Source organism: Hemicordylus capensis, chromosome 2 (assembly GCF_027244095.1).
Source record: "Hemicordylus capensis ecotype Gifberg chromosome 2, rHemCap1.1.pri, whole genome shotgun sequence".
NCBI classification, from domain to species: Eukaryota; Metazoa; Chordata; class Lepidosauria; order Squamata; family Cordylidae; genus Hemicordylus; species Hemicordylus capensis.
Genome location: NC_069658.1, coordinates 48,391,060 through 48,408,121, shown reverse-complemented (window position 1 = coordinate 48,408,121; position 17,062 = coordinate 48,391,060). Strand labels below are relative to the sequence as shown.

At 43.5% G+C, this 17,062-nt stretch overlaps 1 long non-coding RNA gene across 1 annotated transcript; it reads right to left on the bottom strand.

The window, feature by feature from the left end:
- Nucleotides 1–3,127: 3,127 nt before the first annotated feature.
- Nucleotides 3,128–16,420, bottom strand: LOC128346129 (uncharacterized). The gene is made up of 3 exons (XR_008316797.1): nucleotides 15,184–16,420; nucleotides 5,297–5,439; nucleotides 3,128–3,268 (listed from the first exon to the last, which is right to left on the bottom strand). It is a non-coding gene; the product is annotated as an uncharacterized LOC128346129 (long non-coding RNA).
- Between the last annotated feature and the right edge of the window lie 642 nt (nucleotides 16,421–17,062).

The window sequence follows — 17,062 nt, the reverse complement described above, 5'->3', positions numbered from 1 at the left end:
TGTTAAAGAGAATGGGAGCAAAGACCGAAGATCTATAGGAAACAAAGAATTCACTGTTGCTTTCCTGCTAAGTTCTTCATTTTAGGATCAAAAGATCAGTAGAGAGTAGTGTTCAGTTGACACTTAAAATGCTTCTGTAGTAAAGTTACTTTCAAAGTGGAAGAGATCATGTGATCAGCTAAATCACTTTTGATATGAGATCAAAAGATCAGCATATCTGGAGATCTCTTAATGCCAGTGTGTGCTGGAAGAGCATATTTGTGTTGACATACTTTTGCCTCAAGCGCTACAGATTTCCATTACAGCTATAGAAGCAGTGAAGAACCATGAAGTGTACATTATCAGCATCTTTCCAACTGAAGCTGAGGTTTCTGCTGTATTATTAAAAGTTATTTATGAGGAAGGAAATCTGCTTTTATTTTGCCATTCTTGCTTGCAGCAGTATGTACCATTTTAGAGGTAGGCTCCACAAACTGCTCCAAAAGTTATTCTTATACAGAACTACCGAGTAGCCAAAACTGAGTAAAGTCTCCATTAGAAAATATTCTTCTGCCATGAAGATGAAAACAAAAGCTTTAAGGATTGCATTTCAAAGGCTGTAATTCTGTTATAGAGAGATTGAAACAGTTAAACTGCCAGATGTAAATTACTCTGCAACCAGCTTCGCTGTCAAAGAGTCCCTCTATGACAACAGAGTCCCTGTGGCTTAATCCCTAAACATTAATTTCAGGATTTATTGATTGATTGATCTATGCACTATGGCATCTTATAGAGTTACAAAGGGAGTGTGTCATGTTCTGAATTAAAGATGTGTTGGTCCTTCTCTTTTTAGCCTACTTTCCAGTAGGCTTATGAGATCACCTGGCATTATGTGTGTGTGTCCCACTATCAACTTTGCAACACCTGGACCAATAAGAACCAAATCGGGTACAGTTGTTGTTGGAGATGAACTTCCAGTGCATCGACCTTTTGCACCAACTGTCCTAATGACCACTAGGGGCATTGGGAGTAGGGACAGTGAGTAAGGGTCTCCCTATCTGTCCCTACTCTATGACCCCTGAACTGACTCTGCAGCACTTCCTGTGCTGAGTCACAATCCTTCCTTTCCTCCTAGAGAGCAGATGGAAACATCTCTCTCTCTCTCTCTCCTTACCTATCCACTATGTAGTCCTTTAGATTAGAGATAGGTCTTTCCTGTCTAAGTGTATTTAACCAATAAATGTTTAGTGTTTAGTCACACAAGGATCTCCATGTGTTTTCTCTAAATAGCTGCAATATCGCAACCATCCTCTGCTACCTACTCTGTAACTGGAGTGTGTGCTCATTCCTTAGTGCTCTGCTGTTTTACCTATTGTGGGTAAAAATCAACAACCTCTAACAGTTGTAGGGACACATAATGACATCTCAACTGCATAGTTTGGGATGATGTCACCCACCCCAATTCAAGATGGCAGATGCGTAAACATTCCAGGCACAAGTGGGCTAACCTGTGAACCGCCTAATCGATTTGAACCAAATGTGCTACAGCTGTAGGGACACTTAGGGATGCCCCAGTGGTGTAGTTTGTGATGATGTCATCCACCCCAATCCAAGATGGCAGACATGTGGAGCAATATGAACCAAATCGGGTACAGTTGTAGGGACACATAGTGATACTTCAACAGTGTAGTTTGTGATGATATAATCCACCCTGATTCAAGATGGTGGACACATAAACATAGGGACACATATGGATGCTCCAGTGGTGTAATTTGTGATGATGTCATCCACCCTGATCCAAGATGGCAGATGTTTGAAGTATTGCACTAACTTGTGGACTGTATAATTGATTTGAACCAAATTTGGCACAGTTGTAGTGAGTGATACACAGGGACACCTCAACTGCGTAGTTTGTAATGATGTCATTCTCCCTGATTCAAGATGGTGGACACATGAACATTTGAGGCGCAAGAGGTCTAACTTGTGGACCTTGTTTTGAACCAAATTTAGTCCAGTTGTAGGGGCAGTGAAAGGAAAGTAGGCAGATTAGTTCTTACTAAAACAACTGGTCTTAAAATGTTAAAATGCCCCCCTGCCACTCCCAAGCCCCAAACCCACAGTAGAATGAGATTCCACATGCTTGTTGTGCTCATGCCACAAGGGAATGGCCCTAGAGCAAGGGTGGGAAAACATGGCCCTCCAGCTGTTGTTGAACTCTAGCTCTCATAATCCCCAGCCACATTTCATTTGATAGTCTAGGAAGAGGGCTAATGAGAGGTGCTGCTTTTACTGTTGAGGCCCACACCTGTTGAGGCCCACACCCCAGCAGGGGCCTTGCTGTTGATCCCCCTCACGGAGCCCCTTGCTGCTTCTCCTTGTACTTGTTCTGTTCATTTGCTCCCTAAGTGACAGGAATGAGAAGAACAATCAGTGACCTTAACATAAGAACAGCTCTGCTGAATAAGGCCCAAGGCCCATCTAGTCCAGCATCATGTTTCACACAGTGGCCCACCTTTCCCTCTTCCTCAGGGCAGACTGGACCCGGAGGAAGATGACAAGTGAATGGATAGTAGGCTTGCCAACTAGGGACTTTTATAGAGGACATGTGACTATTTTGGGGACCAAATGACTCCCCCCCCTTAGGAGGAATAGAGAATATTTTGGGGACCGTCCAGAACACTTTGCTCTCATGAGCAGCTTATCTTCTTTAGTATCCTCTCCTCCTGCTGGCATCCTACTGACCATCCATCCAATGGGGAAGCCAGAGGGGAGGTTCTGCTTCAGCGGCAGGTTGCAGAACCGTGTGATGCAGGAGAACAGATAGGTGGGCTCAGCAGCTGCAACTTGTTTCCTTCATGCGGTGAGAAGTTAGCAATTAGTTAACTAACTATACTCATTTAGCAGTTACCCCTGCTCACTGAGTGGTGAGTCTCTTCTGTTTATCATGGGGAGAGCAACTGATCCTATCCAACCCCAACATAGCATTCCTTCAATGACTGATGCTGGTGTTACCTTGCATTTCTTTTTAGATTGTGAGCCCTTTGGGAACAATGGAGCATCTTATTTACTTACTTATCATATTTTTATACCACCTGATATGTAAATCTCTAGGCAGTGTACAAAATTTAAAACAATATTTAAAAATCAGCACAGATTAAAATACATGAAATGAACAGTAGCATAAAAGAGAAATAAAAACAGTAGCATAAAACAATTATTTAAACCAATTATTAAAATTAATTCTAATTAATTAAAAGCCTGTGAGAACAGGTGAGTCTTGAAGGTCTTCCTGAAAACAAACAGAGAAGGAGATGCTCTTATTTCAAGAGGGAGCATATTCCAAAGCCCTGGGGCAGCCACAGAGAAAGCCTCATCCTGGGTTGCCACCAAACCAAATGAGCTGTTGGCAACCGTAACCAGACCTCTCCAGAAGATCATAACAGGCGGCAGCGTTCATGACAAAGGAGCCGCTCTCTTAAATACCCTGGACCCAAGCCATTAAGGGATTTATAGGTAATAACCATTACTTTGTATTTCACCCAGAAACATATTGGCAGCCAGTGCAGTTCCCTTAAAACAGGTGCTATGTGGTCCCTTCGAGTTGTCCCAGAGACCAACCTGGCTGCCGCATTCTGTACCAATGGTAGTTTCTTGAATACATTTAAAGGAAGCCCCACGTAGAGTGCATTACAGTAGTCAAGTCTGGAGGTTACCACCATATGTACCACGTCTTTAAGGTCATTTAGCTCCAGAAATGGATGTCGCTGGTGTATCAGCCAAAGCTGATAAAAAGCTCTCCTGGCCACTGCCTCAACCTGAGAAACCAGGGAGAGCTTTGGGTCCAGTAGCACTCCCAAGCTACATACCTGATCTTTCAGGGGGGTATAACCCCGGCCAGAACAGGCAGCTCTAAACCATCTTTTGGGTCCCAACCCCCTGCAGTCAATACCTCCATCTTATTTAGATTCAACTTCAGTTTGTTGTCCCTCATCAAGCCCATTACCCTCTCCAGGCAAGCATTTAGGGAAGATATGGCATTTCCTGATGAGGCTGACATTGAGAAATAGATCTGGGCGTCATCAGCACATTGATAACACCCAGCACCAAACCTCCTGATAATCTCCCCCTGTGGTTTCATGTAGATGTTAAAAAGCATTGGAGACAGTATGGAGCCTTGTGGAACTCCACACTTTAGTTCTTGTTTTTCAGAACAGCAGTCTTCAAGTGACACCATCTGAAATCTACCAGAGAGGTAGGAACGGAACCACTGTATAACAGTGCCACCCAATCCCACCTCGCTCAGGTAGTCCAGAAGGACACCATGGTCTCACTGGTAGAGATCCAGCGTGGTGTAGTGGTTAGAGTGCTGGACCAGGGAGACCCAAGTTCAAATCCCCATTCAGCCAGGATACTTGCTGGGTGACTCTGGGCCAGTCACTTCTCTCTCAGCCTAACCTACTTCACAGGGTTGTTGTGAGGAGAAACCTAAGTATCTAGTACACCGCTCTGGGCTCCTTGGAGGAAGAGCCGGATATAAAATGTAAAAATTGGTTTTTAAAATAAAAATGGTCGATGGTATTAAAAGCCACAGAAAGATCCAAAAGGATCAGCAGAGTCACACTCCCTCTGTCAACAGCCACTTGGAGATCATCCATCAGGCCGACCATGGCAATCCCACATGGAAGCCAGTTTGAAATGGGTCTAGATAATCTGCGTCATCCAAAACTGCCTGGTTCTGAGAGGCCACCACCCGCTCAATCACCTTGCCCAACCATGGAAGATTGGAAACAGGTCTGTAATTAGCTAACTCTGAGGGATCCGATGCGGGTTTCTTCAAAAGTGGTCTCATAATAGCCTCCTTGTCTTAAGCCTTGTCTTGCTTGTCGTACCACTACGCTAGCATGCAAGGAGGCTGGCTCACTAGCTAACTGGCAGCCCTGACGCAAGGCAAGAGGTGATGTTGCTGCCCTGGTATATATAATACCAATAAACACTGCCGAGTGGAGACTTCTTGGAAACTTTTTTGGTGAAAGGCACCCTCTATTTCCACCCTTTTGCTGATGGATATTGATTTTTTTCACCATCTGGATGTGGCAACCCTAATGAATAGCAGTGAAAGCAGCAGTGAGAAGGAGCTGAAGTTGCCAACTACAGACTATAAACTAACTATGGTACTTTTTATGACTGGTGCATTGCATCTTCCACTTTTCTCCAATAAATTATTCCACCTTAATACAATATTATAAGATGGAGAATTTTTGGTCCACAATAAACAAGACTTTAACCAGTTGCTTGAGTTAGCTGTTGAACAACTTACATGCTGCTCTTGTACTTCTATTTCTTCAGAGAAATTTTCATCATTTCTACAGCAGGTGGCAACACTTCATACTGTTCAGGCACCAGTGAATTGACAGATGATCACTTGTAGTGGCTGGAGAAGTGACTGGAATGCATAAGACACTGAGAGGAGAAACAGCCATAAACTAGGCTTTACTCGAGCAGAGGTGATAAAGATTCCTTACTACTGTCAAACAGATTTTGTTCTATATGTGAATAGTGTTCAGATCCATAACATGATAAAAATATAAAATATGAGCAAAAATAAAGAGATGGTGATAGAAGATTCTATTTCCATTTCTATATGACACCAAGAAGACTAAAACAACAACAACAACAACAATAATTATAAGTCCCCTTTGTTGAAAAGCTTGTGGCCAGAATTGGGACTTTTTACTCCTTGCAGGCAGCTCATAAAACATCAGATGCTAAATAGAATTGCAAGGTTGTGACCTGGAAAGGCAGTGGGAGTTGTTTTTCCTGCCCCATTCCTCCAATTAGTCTCCTTGCCTGTCCTCTCGTATCTGCTGCAGCAAGCAGGATTCCTTCTAGCCCACATAAGAACATAAGAACAGCCCTGTTGGATTAGGCCCAAGGCTCATCTAGTCCAGCATCCTGTTTCGCACAGCGGCCCACCAGATGGTAGCCCACAGGCAGAGGGCACACCCTCTCTCCTGCTGTTACTCCCCTGCAACTGGTACTCAGAGGCATCCTGCGTTTGAGGCTGGAGGTAGCCTATAGCCCTCCAACTAGTAGACCTCTCTTCTATGAAGTTATCCAAACCACTCTTAAAGCCATCCAGGTTGTTGGCTGTCACCACATCTCATGGCAGAGAATTCCACAAGTTGATTATGCGTTGTGTGAAAAAGTACTTCCATTTGTTGGTCCTAGATTTCCTGGCAATCAATTTCATGGGATGACTCTTGGTTCTAGTGTTATGTGAGGAGAAGAATTTCTCTCTATCCACTTTCTCCACACCATGCATGATTTTATAGACCTCTATTGTGTCTCCCCGCAATCATCTTTTTTCTAAACTAAAGAGCCCCAGTTGTTGTAGTCTTGCCTCATAAGAAAGCTGCTCTAGGCCCCTGATCATCTTGGTTGCCCTCTTCTTCACCTTTTCCAGTTCTAAAATGTCCTTCTTTAGATGTGGTGACCAGAATTGTACGCAGTACTCCAAGTGTGGTTGCACCATAGTTTTGTATAAGGGCATTATAATATTAGCAGTTTTATTTTCAGTCCCCTTCCTAATGATCCCTAGCATGGAATTGGCCACAAAAGGCAAGGAAGGAGAACATGTCAGGGGATCAATGGAGAAACACGTTAATTGATGGTTAATGCAGGGGTGTATCTAGTGTAGGGCAGGCAGGGCACGTGCCCTGGGCACCACTTGAAGGGGGACGCAATTTCTTAAAATTTAAAAAAAAAATAGCCTCCAAAAACAAAATGGCCACCGCGCATGCTCAAATGGCCTCTGTGAGGCCCTAGGCCATGCCAGGCCTCACAGAGGCCATTTGAGCATGTGCAGTGGCCATTTTGATTTCAGCAACCATTTTTTTTAAAAAAACAATTATTTTTAAAATGGCCACTGCACATGCTCAAATGGTCCCTGTGAGGCCCCAGAGGCCTGTGGAGGGAGGGGTAACACCCATGGGCTATAGGAAGTGCCCCGAAGGGGCTGCAGGTAAAAAATATTTTTAAAATTTAATATAATATAAGTCACTGTACACATATTCAGTTTGGCACTATGTACAGAGAATCAGGGCTTGTGAATACTGAGCTGAGGCTTATGATCTAGGATTGTATTCATTTGTTCTTACTTTGCTTCTTGTGATAAGTGTGTGTGTGTGTGTGTGTGTGTGTGTGTATGTATGTATGTATGTATTTGTTTATTTCGGCCCAAGGCCAGCATAAATACAAGAAAAAGAAGGGAAACAACAACAACAAAAACTTGTGATAAGTGAGTTAAATGTGATGTCTTGATAATATGGCTATTAATGGTGAGTTTGTCTTTGAATCAGTGTGAAATTCTTAGTATTAAGGCCCACTGAGAGTTTCTTGCTCTCTTTCTCTCATTTTAACTGTCTTTCTGAAATACTAGAATATATTCCAAGCAGTGATACAGTTTACTCTGCATATCCTTTAATTACTTTCAGAGTATCTGGGAAAAGCTAAAATTCTCCATTTATTTTTAAAACTTATGTAATAGTGATGCTACAGTGCATAGTAGAGAATTAGATAGGCACTTCTGTTTAGTTTTCCTAGACACCTCCACATAGTATTTGGGTATTTAATGAGCCCCAGCATACTGAAATTTGTAGTTTTCCAGCATTTTTTGGTCTGGCTACGTCCACTGCCAAATAGTTTTTGAAATTTTAAAAGATTAGTGAGCTTGACTTGTATTTTTGAGCTGATATTATAGTAAAGTTATCTGAAAGATGGGTGTCAGATGTTTGGACAGGGGGCGCAATTTCAGTGCTTGCCCTAGGCGCTATTTTCCCTAGATACGCCTCTGGGTTAATGGCCATGCCTGCATCATCTTCCTCAGCTTTCAAAGGGTAATGCTAACTGGGCAAAGAGGCACCTTTTACCGTGGTGATTCTCTTTATTTAGCAGGGGAAGAGTAACTGGCCCTATCCACCCCCAGCACAGTACTTCCAGTGACTGTTGCTGGTGTCTTATGTTTCTTTTTAGAATGTGAGCCCTTTGGGGACAGGGAGCCATCTTATTTGTTTGTTATTTTTCTTTGTAAACCTCCCTGAGCCATTTTGGAAGGGCGGTATAGAAATCAAATTATTATTATTATTATTATTATTAATGCAACATCTCCAGTTCTTAACATAGCAATCATATTGAAGGTCCACACTTGCGTTTCAGAAGAATATTGACCCAAGCTATCTGGCACAGATTTATGAATACTTTCTCTTTAATCTAAAACTGGCAATGAAGTTGTACATAACAATGGAAATCCAAACCACCACAACCACTATGATAAAGGGGAGAAAGTATTTATGCAAAACAGATATACCAAGTCAATGAAGCTAGGGGACAAAGTGAAGAAGCAGACCTTCATTGTAAGATATCCTTTTATTTATCATATGGAAAAATTAAATTCCCACATCACAACTATAGCCAATAAAGCAATCTATCTGCACTAAAATAATCCCTCCTTAACAGTGTGCCATGATTGAAAATATTTTAATTCTGTAATCTGAAATGTTTTTTGTTTATATTTATATAATTTAAGGACTGTTATATGCAGTGGCACTATAATTTATAGCAGGGATGGGCATCAGGCAGCTTGAGAACAACAGTAGCTCTCTAGGCTTCTGGGCTTGCTTCTCCCTCCCTTTCCTGACAATTCTGCAAATTTGATTGGCTGGTTGAGCAGGGTCATGGCTGCACCATTGTTAATCTTCCTCTCTTTGAATGCTCAGGGTTGCCTTTACTTTCTTTCCTGGTTCTTCCCCGACTAAGCAATATCTCTTACTTCCCTTGTGTTCTGCAGCAAAGTTTTCCTGGAATTCAAGAGTTCTGTTATTAAAATTTATATTTTGTCAACATAAATTTATGTACACGCTGCCATTTGTGACTGGCTTTGGGCCTCCAGAGCTGCCATTAGCGGGCTGTGTCTTCTCAAGCTGCTCTTTCATGGTGGTAGCTCCCAAGGCTCTGGCAAAAAAAAAAAAAAAAGCTCCCAAAAGCCTTAGCTCTGCCAACATCAATATATATAGGATTTTTCATATGTAGTGGAACTATAGAAACATAGGAAGTTGCCAGTGTGGTGTAGGAGAGCCAGTGTGGTGTAGTGGTTAGAGTGCTGGACTAGGACTGGGGAGACCTGAGTTCAAATCCCCATTCAGCCATGATACTTGCTGGGTGACTCTGGGCCAGTCACTTCTCTCTCAGCCTAACCTACTTCACACGGTTGTTGTGAAAGAGAAACTCAAGTATGTAGTACACCACTCTGGGCTCCTTCGTGGAAAGGCGGGGTATAAATGTAAAATCATCATCATTATCATCATCATCTGCACCAACAAGGAAATAATTATCTGCTATTACAAGTCTAGTCCAACTAGAAGAGGTTATTTAAAAAGAATGTACCAAATTTGGAAAGAGAAGCATCCAGATACAGAAATAACAGAACAAAGGCTAGCAGACCAGAGAAGATTCATAATAAGAAATAAAGTATTCACAGAAGTTGAGCTGGAAGAACTGCAAAGAGCAACACAGGCTCAAGATATGGAAGAAGAATTACCACCAACTGAAGAAGTTGCTCAGGCGCAGGTGGAGGAGGTGCTGGAAATAGAGGATGCCACTGTTGCTGAACTGTTTCAAAATCAAAACCAGGCAAGCTCCCTTTGCCTTCACCTCAAAAACCCGAATGCCGTTTAACAGAAAAGCAACAAGAACTAAAGCAAAAAATAACTGAGCACATGAACCAAACAATCACCAGGGTTCGACTTCCAGCTCTAAAACAGCTGCCAAAAAACAACTTGCTTAGGTATTAAAAGATGTCAATGTTGCACTTGCAGAAATAACAACCAATAATCTGCAAGAAACAAATCAACTAATGTACAGTGCAGCAACAATAACAACACAAGAGCTCGGATATAAGATCAGTGGACCTGTAAAAAAAGAAAGTAGTACATCACCTAAATGGAAGATGAGATTAGAAAATAAAATCACCAGGCTTAGATCAGATGCTAGTAAACTGAAAGATATGAAAGACAAGAAGTTGAAGAATGAAAACACCAAACAGTATCTGATCCAAAAATACCACCTAGATTCAAGGAAAATTAGAGAAGTCCTGGAAATAATAAAGCAGCAAATAACAGCAGTGTCAAAGAAGATTAGCAGATACGAAGCCAGAATTACACAACACAGGCAGAATCTCCAATTCCAGTCGAATCAGAGACGTTTCTACCAAAGCATAGAAGGAGAAACTGCAAGAAACATAGAAAGACCAAATAAAGAAGAAACAGTGCAATTCTGGGGGAAATTATGGGATAATCCAATAGATTATAATAAAAAAGCAGGCTGGATGAAAGAGGTCAAAAATATGTAACCAACAAATGCAAGATCTAATAATAACACCAGAATTAATAAGTGAAAGAGCAAAGAAAATTAAAAATTGGACTGCACCAGGCGACGATGAACTGCAGGGCTTTTGGCTTAAACACCTAACAAGCCTTCATAAACAACTATCAAAACAGTTCAATCACATTTTGCAAGGAGGTGATATTGAACAATGGCTAACAACTGGGAAAACTCATCTCTTAATGAAAGACCCAACAAAAGGTGCAGTTCCAAGTTATTATAGACCGATAACCTGCCAGCCTGCCAACCATGTTCAAATTATTTAACTGGAATAATAGCAGATGAAGTAATGCAACACTTATTAACTAACAAACAGCTTCCAGTTGAACAGAAAGGAAATTGCCCGGACACCAGAGGCACAAAAGACCAGCTGCTGATTGACAAAATGATTTTAGAAAATTGCAAGAGAAGAAAAACAAATCTAAGTGTTGCATGGATTGACTACAAGAAAGTCTTTGACTCATTGCCTCACACATGGATACTAGAATGTTTAGAAACAACTGGTGTCAGCAAAAACATTCAGATATTTATTAAAAAAGCAATGAGCATGTGGAGTACACAGTTAATCAATGGCGAGACACTTGGACAGGTTAGCATTAGAAGAGTTTTTTTTTCCAAGGGGACTCACTATCCCCTCTGTTGTTTGTAATCACCATGACTCCACTTTCACAAATACTAAACAAAACAGGCCTCGGATACCAAACATCTAAAACATCAAGTCAAATAAACCATCTGCTGTACATGGATGATCTGAAGTTGTATGGAAAGTCCCAGTCAGAAATCAAATTACTGCTAAACACTGTCCGTATATTCAGTAGCGATATAGCAATGGAGTTTGGACTAGACAAGTGTGCTGCATTAATAATGAACAGAGGGAAAATAACAAAAACAGAAGGAATAGAACTGCCCAATGGAAGCTAAATCAAGAACCTGGAAGAGAAAGAACCTTACAAATACTTGGGCATTCTCCAGGCTGATAACATTGCACACACTGAAGTTAAAAGAAAAATTGGAAGTGAAAACAGGAGAGTTAGAAAAATCTTACAGTCCAAACTCAATGGCAGGAACACCATACAAGCCATAAACACCTGGGCTATACCTGTTATCAGATACACTGCAGGAATAATAGACTGGATCCAGGCAGAGCTAGAGGCACTGGATCGTCAGAGCAGGAAAATCATGACCATCAATCATGCTCTACACCCCCGCAGTGATATAGATAGGCTATACTTCCCTCGCAGCTCAGGTGGAAGAGGAATGCTGCAAATCCATAGAGCCCCTGGTGGCGCAGTGGTAAAACTGCTGCCCTGTAACCAGAAGGTTACAAGTTCAATCCTGACCAGGGGCTCAAGGTTGACTCAGCCTTCCATCCTTCCGAGGTCGGTAAAATGAGTACCCAGAATGTTGGGGGCAATATGCTAAATCATTGTAAACCACTTAGAGAGCTCTGGCTATAGAGCGGTATAAAAATGTAAGTGCTATTGCTATTGCTAAATCCATCAAACAGTAGAGGAGGAGAAAAGAGGCCTTGAAGATTATATAAAGGACAGTGAAGAAGATGCATTTGATGCATTTAAAATGGTCAGGAACGAGAAACTGTTCAACACCAATGAAACAAAGTAGGCCTACAAGAAAGAACAAATCAAGAACCAAGCAGAAAAATGGAAAAATAAGCCCCTGCATTGGTCAATGTTTGCACAATATAAATGGGAAATCAGACATCACCAAGACCTGCCAATGGCTTAAGAATGACAACTTGAAGAAAGAAACAGAGGGTTTAATACTGGCTGCACAAGAACAGGCACTAAGAACAAATGCAATAAGAGCAAAAGTAAAAAAATCCACAACAAACAGCAAGTGCCGCCTTTGTAAAGAAGCAGATGAAACAGAGGACCATTTAATCAGCTGTTGTAAAAAGATCGCACAGACTGACTACAAACAAAGGCATGACAAAGTAGCAGGGATGATACACTGGAACATCTGCAAAAAACCTATAGCCAAAAATTGGTGGGACCATAAAATTGAAAAAGTGGTAGAAAATGAAGATGCAAAAATATTATGGGACTTCCGACTACAAACAGACAAACATCTGCCACACAATATACACCAGATATAACTGTAGTTGAGAAGGGGGGAAAATCAAAATAATTGACATAGCAATAACAGGGGATAGCAGAATAGAAGAAAAAGAAATAGAAAAAATAACAAAATACAAAGATCTACAAATTGAAATTGAAAGGCTGTGGCAGAAAAAGACCAAAATAATCCCAGTGGTAATTGGCGCCCTGGGTGCAATTCCAAAACAACTTGAAGAGCACCTCAACACCATAGGGGCCACAGAAATCACCATCAGCCAATTACAAAAAGCAACTTTACTGGGAACAGCCTATATTCTGCGACGATATCCAGAGGCGTAACTAGGGAAAATGGCGCCTAGGGCAAGCACTGAAATTGCGCCCCCCCCCCCAAACATCTGACACACATCTTTCAGAAAACATGTCTTTTACCATAATATTAGCTCAAAAATAAAAAATTACAAAAATACAAGTCACAACAACCCTGTGAAGTAGGTCAGGCTGAGAGAGAAGTGACTGGCCCAGAGCCACCCAGCAAGAAACCAAATGTCAACCTGAGGTATGCAGCTGAAGGCTATGTGCCTATGCAGGCAGCGGGGCCAGCCGGTTAGGATACCCATATTTCAGATAACTTTACCATAATATCAGTTTAAAAATACAAGTCAAGCTCGTTAATCTATTAAACAACAAATTATTGCCTACTTGAAAATTATAACTATCAGCAGTCAGACACTCAGGCAGTCAGTGATGATTTTTCCAGCAGCATAAGCCCCCCTTCTATTCTAAATCCAGCAGAATCTGTTGGATATGATATGTGTTTGTCTTATGTTTTTTTTTGTAGATTGTGAGCCCTTTGGGGATAGGGAGCCATCTTATTTGTTCATTATTTCTCTGTGTAAACCACCCTGAGCCATTGGGAACTCACATCCTGCATTCTGTTTTAAAGAAGCTGCCAATACAATCAATCCACAAACATTTCTGAAAGATTTGTATTGTGGCAGGGGAGAGTTTGCTACCCTCTTTGCCCTCAAGTGTGATGACTTCAGGAAAGGTGGCATGCCATCTCCTGTCTATGATATTGACCCAGGACCACTTGCAGATGCAAATAATTCTTATCCATCAGTGAACTGCTACAACATATGACCACACACACACACACAACTGGCAATTAAATTGTTTAATATGTTAACTACTGAAGACGAGAACACAAAAGAAAAAGAAACTACCAGATAAATCCAAACATTTCTTCACCTGTTACAAAAATGCATAGGCTAGTACTCTCAGGCATATACCCCTTCTACACATTTTAATAAACTGAAATTATAAGCTCTCATTCTTCAACACAGCTTAAAAATTGTTCGGCTAGAAATAGCAAGAAAGAAAACAAACATATACTCACACTATTGGGGGAGGGGGGAAATCCCTTAAAAACTTTTTTTTTAAATTCAACAATTCAGCCAAGGAAGGCTGTAGCTACTTCACTGTCTTTATAAGGAAGCAACCCACACAAAAGATAAAGGGGGAGAGAGAAACGAGAGGGAGAGAAAAGCGAGCAGCAAAGCTCCGAGAAACACAGGCAAGGTCCCTCTCGCTTTATCTCTCTCCCCCAAGCGGAGTTTGGAGTTCCTAAGTTTTTGGAGTTTGGACTCGAGTTCCTCTCTCTCTCCCAAGCGGAGTTTGGAGTTTTCTCCCCCCCACCACAAGCGGAGTCCCCCCCCCCCATCAACTCTGGCAAGGCTGCATTTGAAAAAGGGAAGCAGAGAAGAGAAGGGGGTGGGAGGAGTGGAAGGGAAACACTGATGTGAGTCCTGGCACCCCTGTGCTGCTCACTGCCTCCAAAGCTATCTTCAACTGCATGCACAACACACCTTTTCAAGCTCTCAGTTGAGACTTTCAACACACACTGACACAGACACATACCCCAAAAAACCCAACTTTGCACAGTGTTTATATTTTAAATCCTATTTGCTCCGATATTGATCTCCACGTTATTTTAGGACTTAGGCATTCTCACACAAGAAACCTCCTCCCAGATTCACACATATCAACAGACTAAGACACCCAGACCAAATAAAAGATTGCTGTACTTGCCCCCACCCGCCTATGCTTCTTTTAAAAGATCAATGACCTAGAGCAGAGCAGAAGCAGTGGGGCAAACGAAGGAAGTTGGAACTCACTTGTGCAAGCTTCCCGCCCCCCAGACAAAGACCAAACTCTGGTCCCTGCAACATGCCCGTGCCTCACAGCAGGCTCTGAGCACAGAGTTTCCCTTCCTGACTCCAGTCCGCACCAACCTTCCTCCAAGGAGGACTCTTTACATTGGCTTGAGAGAGGGAGCATGAGAGAAGAGGAAGATGATCATCTAAGGATTGGGAAGCAGGCAAGGCTAAATCGAAGCTTCCAAATCCTCCAGAGAGCAGGCAACTGAGAGAAGGCTGAGTGACCCACCCAAGTACTGTGGGGTGGGGAGGTCACCCATGACCCTGCCGCCCCTACACACTCCCAGCTTAGAGAGAGACTCACCCCCGAGAGCCCCAAACAAGTCTTGAAAGAAGAACAAAGCAGCGCCGCCTCAACACGTGGGACTGGAGGGAGGTCAGCCGCCGCCGCCCACCACCACCACCACCACCCCTCCCCCCCAGTAAATTTGATTAAAATAATTTCTTTTAAAAAAAACAACCCACGCACACACCTGGATGCTGCTGCACACACTTTATTTGTTGTTCTCTCAATGTGTGAATGATGACCCGATTCTCCGCGTAGCACTACTGCAGCCGAAGAAGCCCAGAACTGAAGAGAGAGCCGGCCCTGCGAGCACACTCAGCAGACCCCCGCTTCTTGCCGCCTCGCCCTCCACGGCTTAGCAAAGGGGACTAAGTAGTAGTAGTAAACAGAAGCACAGGCACAGCTTTGCCTGTTGTTGTTGCTCCCATCATCCCTCCTTGCTCAGCAGCCAGCCAAGCCGGCTGCGCTGCAGCGGCAGAGGCAGCAGCACACATCATAGGAGGGCAGCGCGCTGTGCTCCTCGTCATCGTCCAGCCACGCGGCGCACACTCTCTCTGCTCGCCAGGAGCCAATGGGAGATAGCGCCGCCCCACCCGGACAGATCTTGTGACTGGTGAGTCGCAGGGGTGCCTGCGCTGACTCAGCGGGAGGGGGAGGGGCGCCGCCGCCGCCGCCGCTTGGACTCAATTTTTTTAAAAAAAAAAATTATAAAAATTTGTGCAAGTGGGGGTGGGGCATGGCAGGCACTTTGCGCCCCCACCTCAAGTGGCGCCCAGGGCACGTGCCCTGCCTGCCTCCCCCATCGTTACGCCTCTGACGATATCTATAATAACAGCAACAATATTGATAATAAAATTCAGCCATCCCAGGTCCTTGGGAAGGACTCGATGTCTGGATAAAACAAACCAGTCAATAATACCTGCCTGACTGTGTAAACAAGAAATAATAACAAACAGACAAACATCTGCCACACAATACACCAGATATAACTGTAGTGGAGAAGAAAGAAAAACAAGTCAAAATAATCGACATAGCAATACCAGGGGATAGCAGAATAGAAGAAAAAGAAATAGAAAAAACCACAAAATACAAAGATCTACAAATTGAAATTGAAAGGCTATGGCAGAAAAAGACCAAAATAATCCCAGTGGTAATTGGTGCCATAGGTGCAATTCCAAAACAACCATAGGGGCCACAGAAATCACCATCAGTCAATTACAAAAAGCAGCTTTACTGGGAACAGCCTATATTCTGCGACGATATCTATAATAACAGCAACAATATTGATAACTAGTCACATTAGGCCCGTTACAATAACGGGCGCTAGAAGAACCGTTGCCGCCCGCGCCCCCGCCTCACCTCTTCCGGGCCTCCTCCGGCAACTGGCGGCGCCAGCAGTGGCGCCAGGTGGTTCCCAGCTTCCCCCCGGGCCAGCTTCCCCCCGGCTTCCCCCTGGGCCCGCTTCCCCTGGGCTCCAGCTTCCCCTGGGCCCGCCGCCTTCTCCGGCCTCTCCCCCCGCCTCCTCCCGGCCGGGCCCACCGCCTCTTCCGGCCGAGCCCACGGCTCTGGCCGGGCCCACCGTGTCCCAGGCCCACTGCCACATCGCTGCGCCCGGCCCGGTGCCTCGGCGCCTCGGCCTCTCCCCGTCGCTGCTGGGCCAGGCCCACCAGCAGCCATGGCCGCCGCCGCAACAAACCTTCCGCTCCCGCTCAGCCAATGAGAGGCCGCGCGCGCCATGCATGTGCAGAACACCTCCCAGAGACACGGACGCAGGTACCCTAGGGTTTTATTATATAGGATAAAATTCAGCCAACCCAGGTCCTTGGGAAGGACTCGATGTCTGGATAAAACAAACCAGTCAATAACACCTGTCTGTGTAAATAAATAAATAAATAATAATAGCTCAGTATTGTCTTCACAGACTGGCAGCGGCTTCTCCAAGGCTGCAGGCAGGAATCTCTCTCAGCCCTATCTTGGAGAAGCCAGGAAAGGAACTTGGAACCTTCTGCTCTTCCTAGAGCGGCTCCATCTCCTGAGGGGGAATATCTTACAGTACTCACACTATA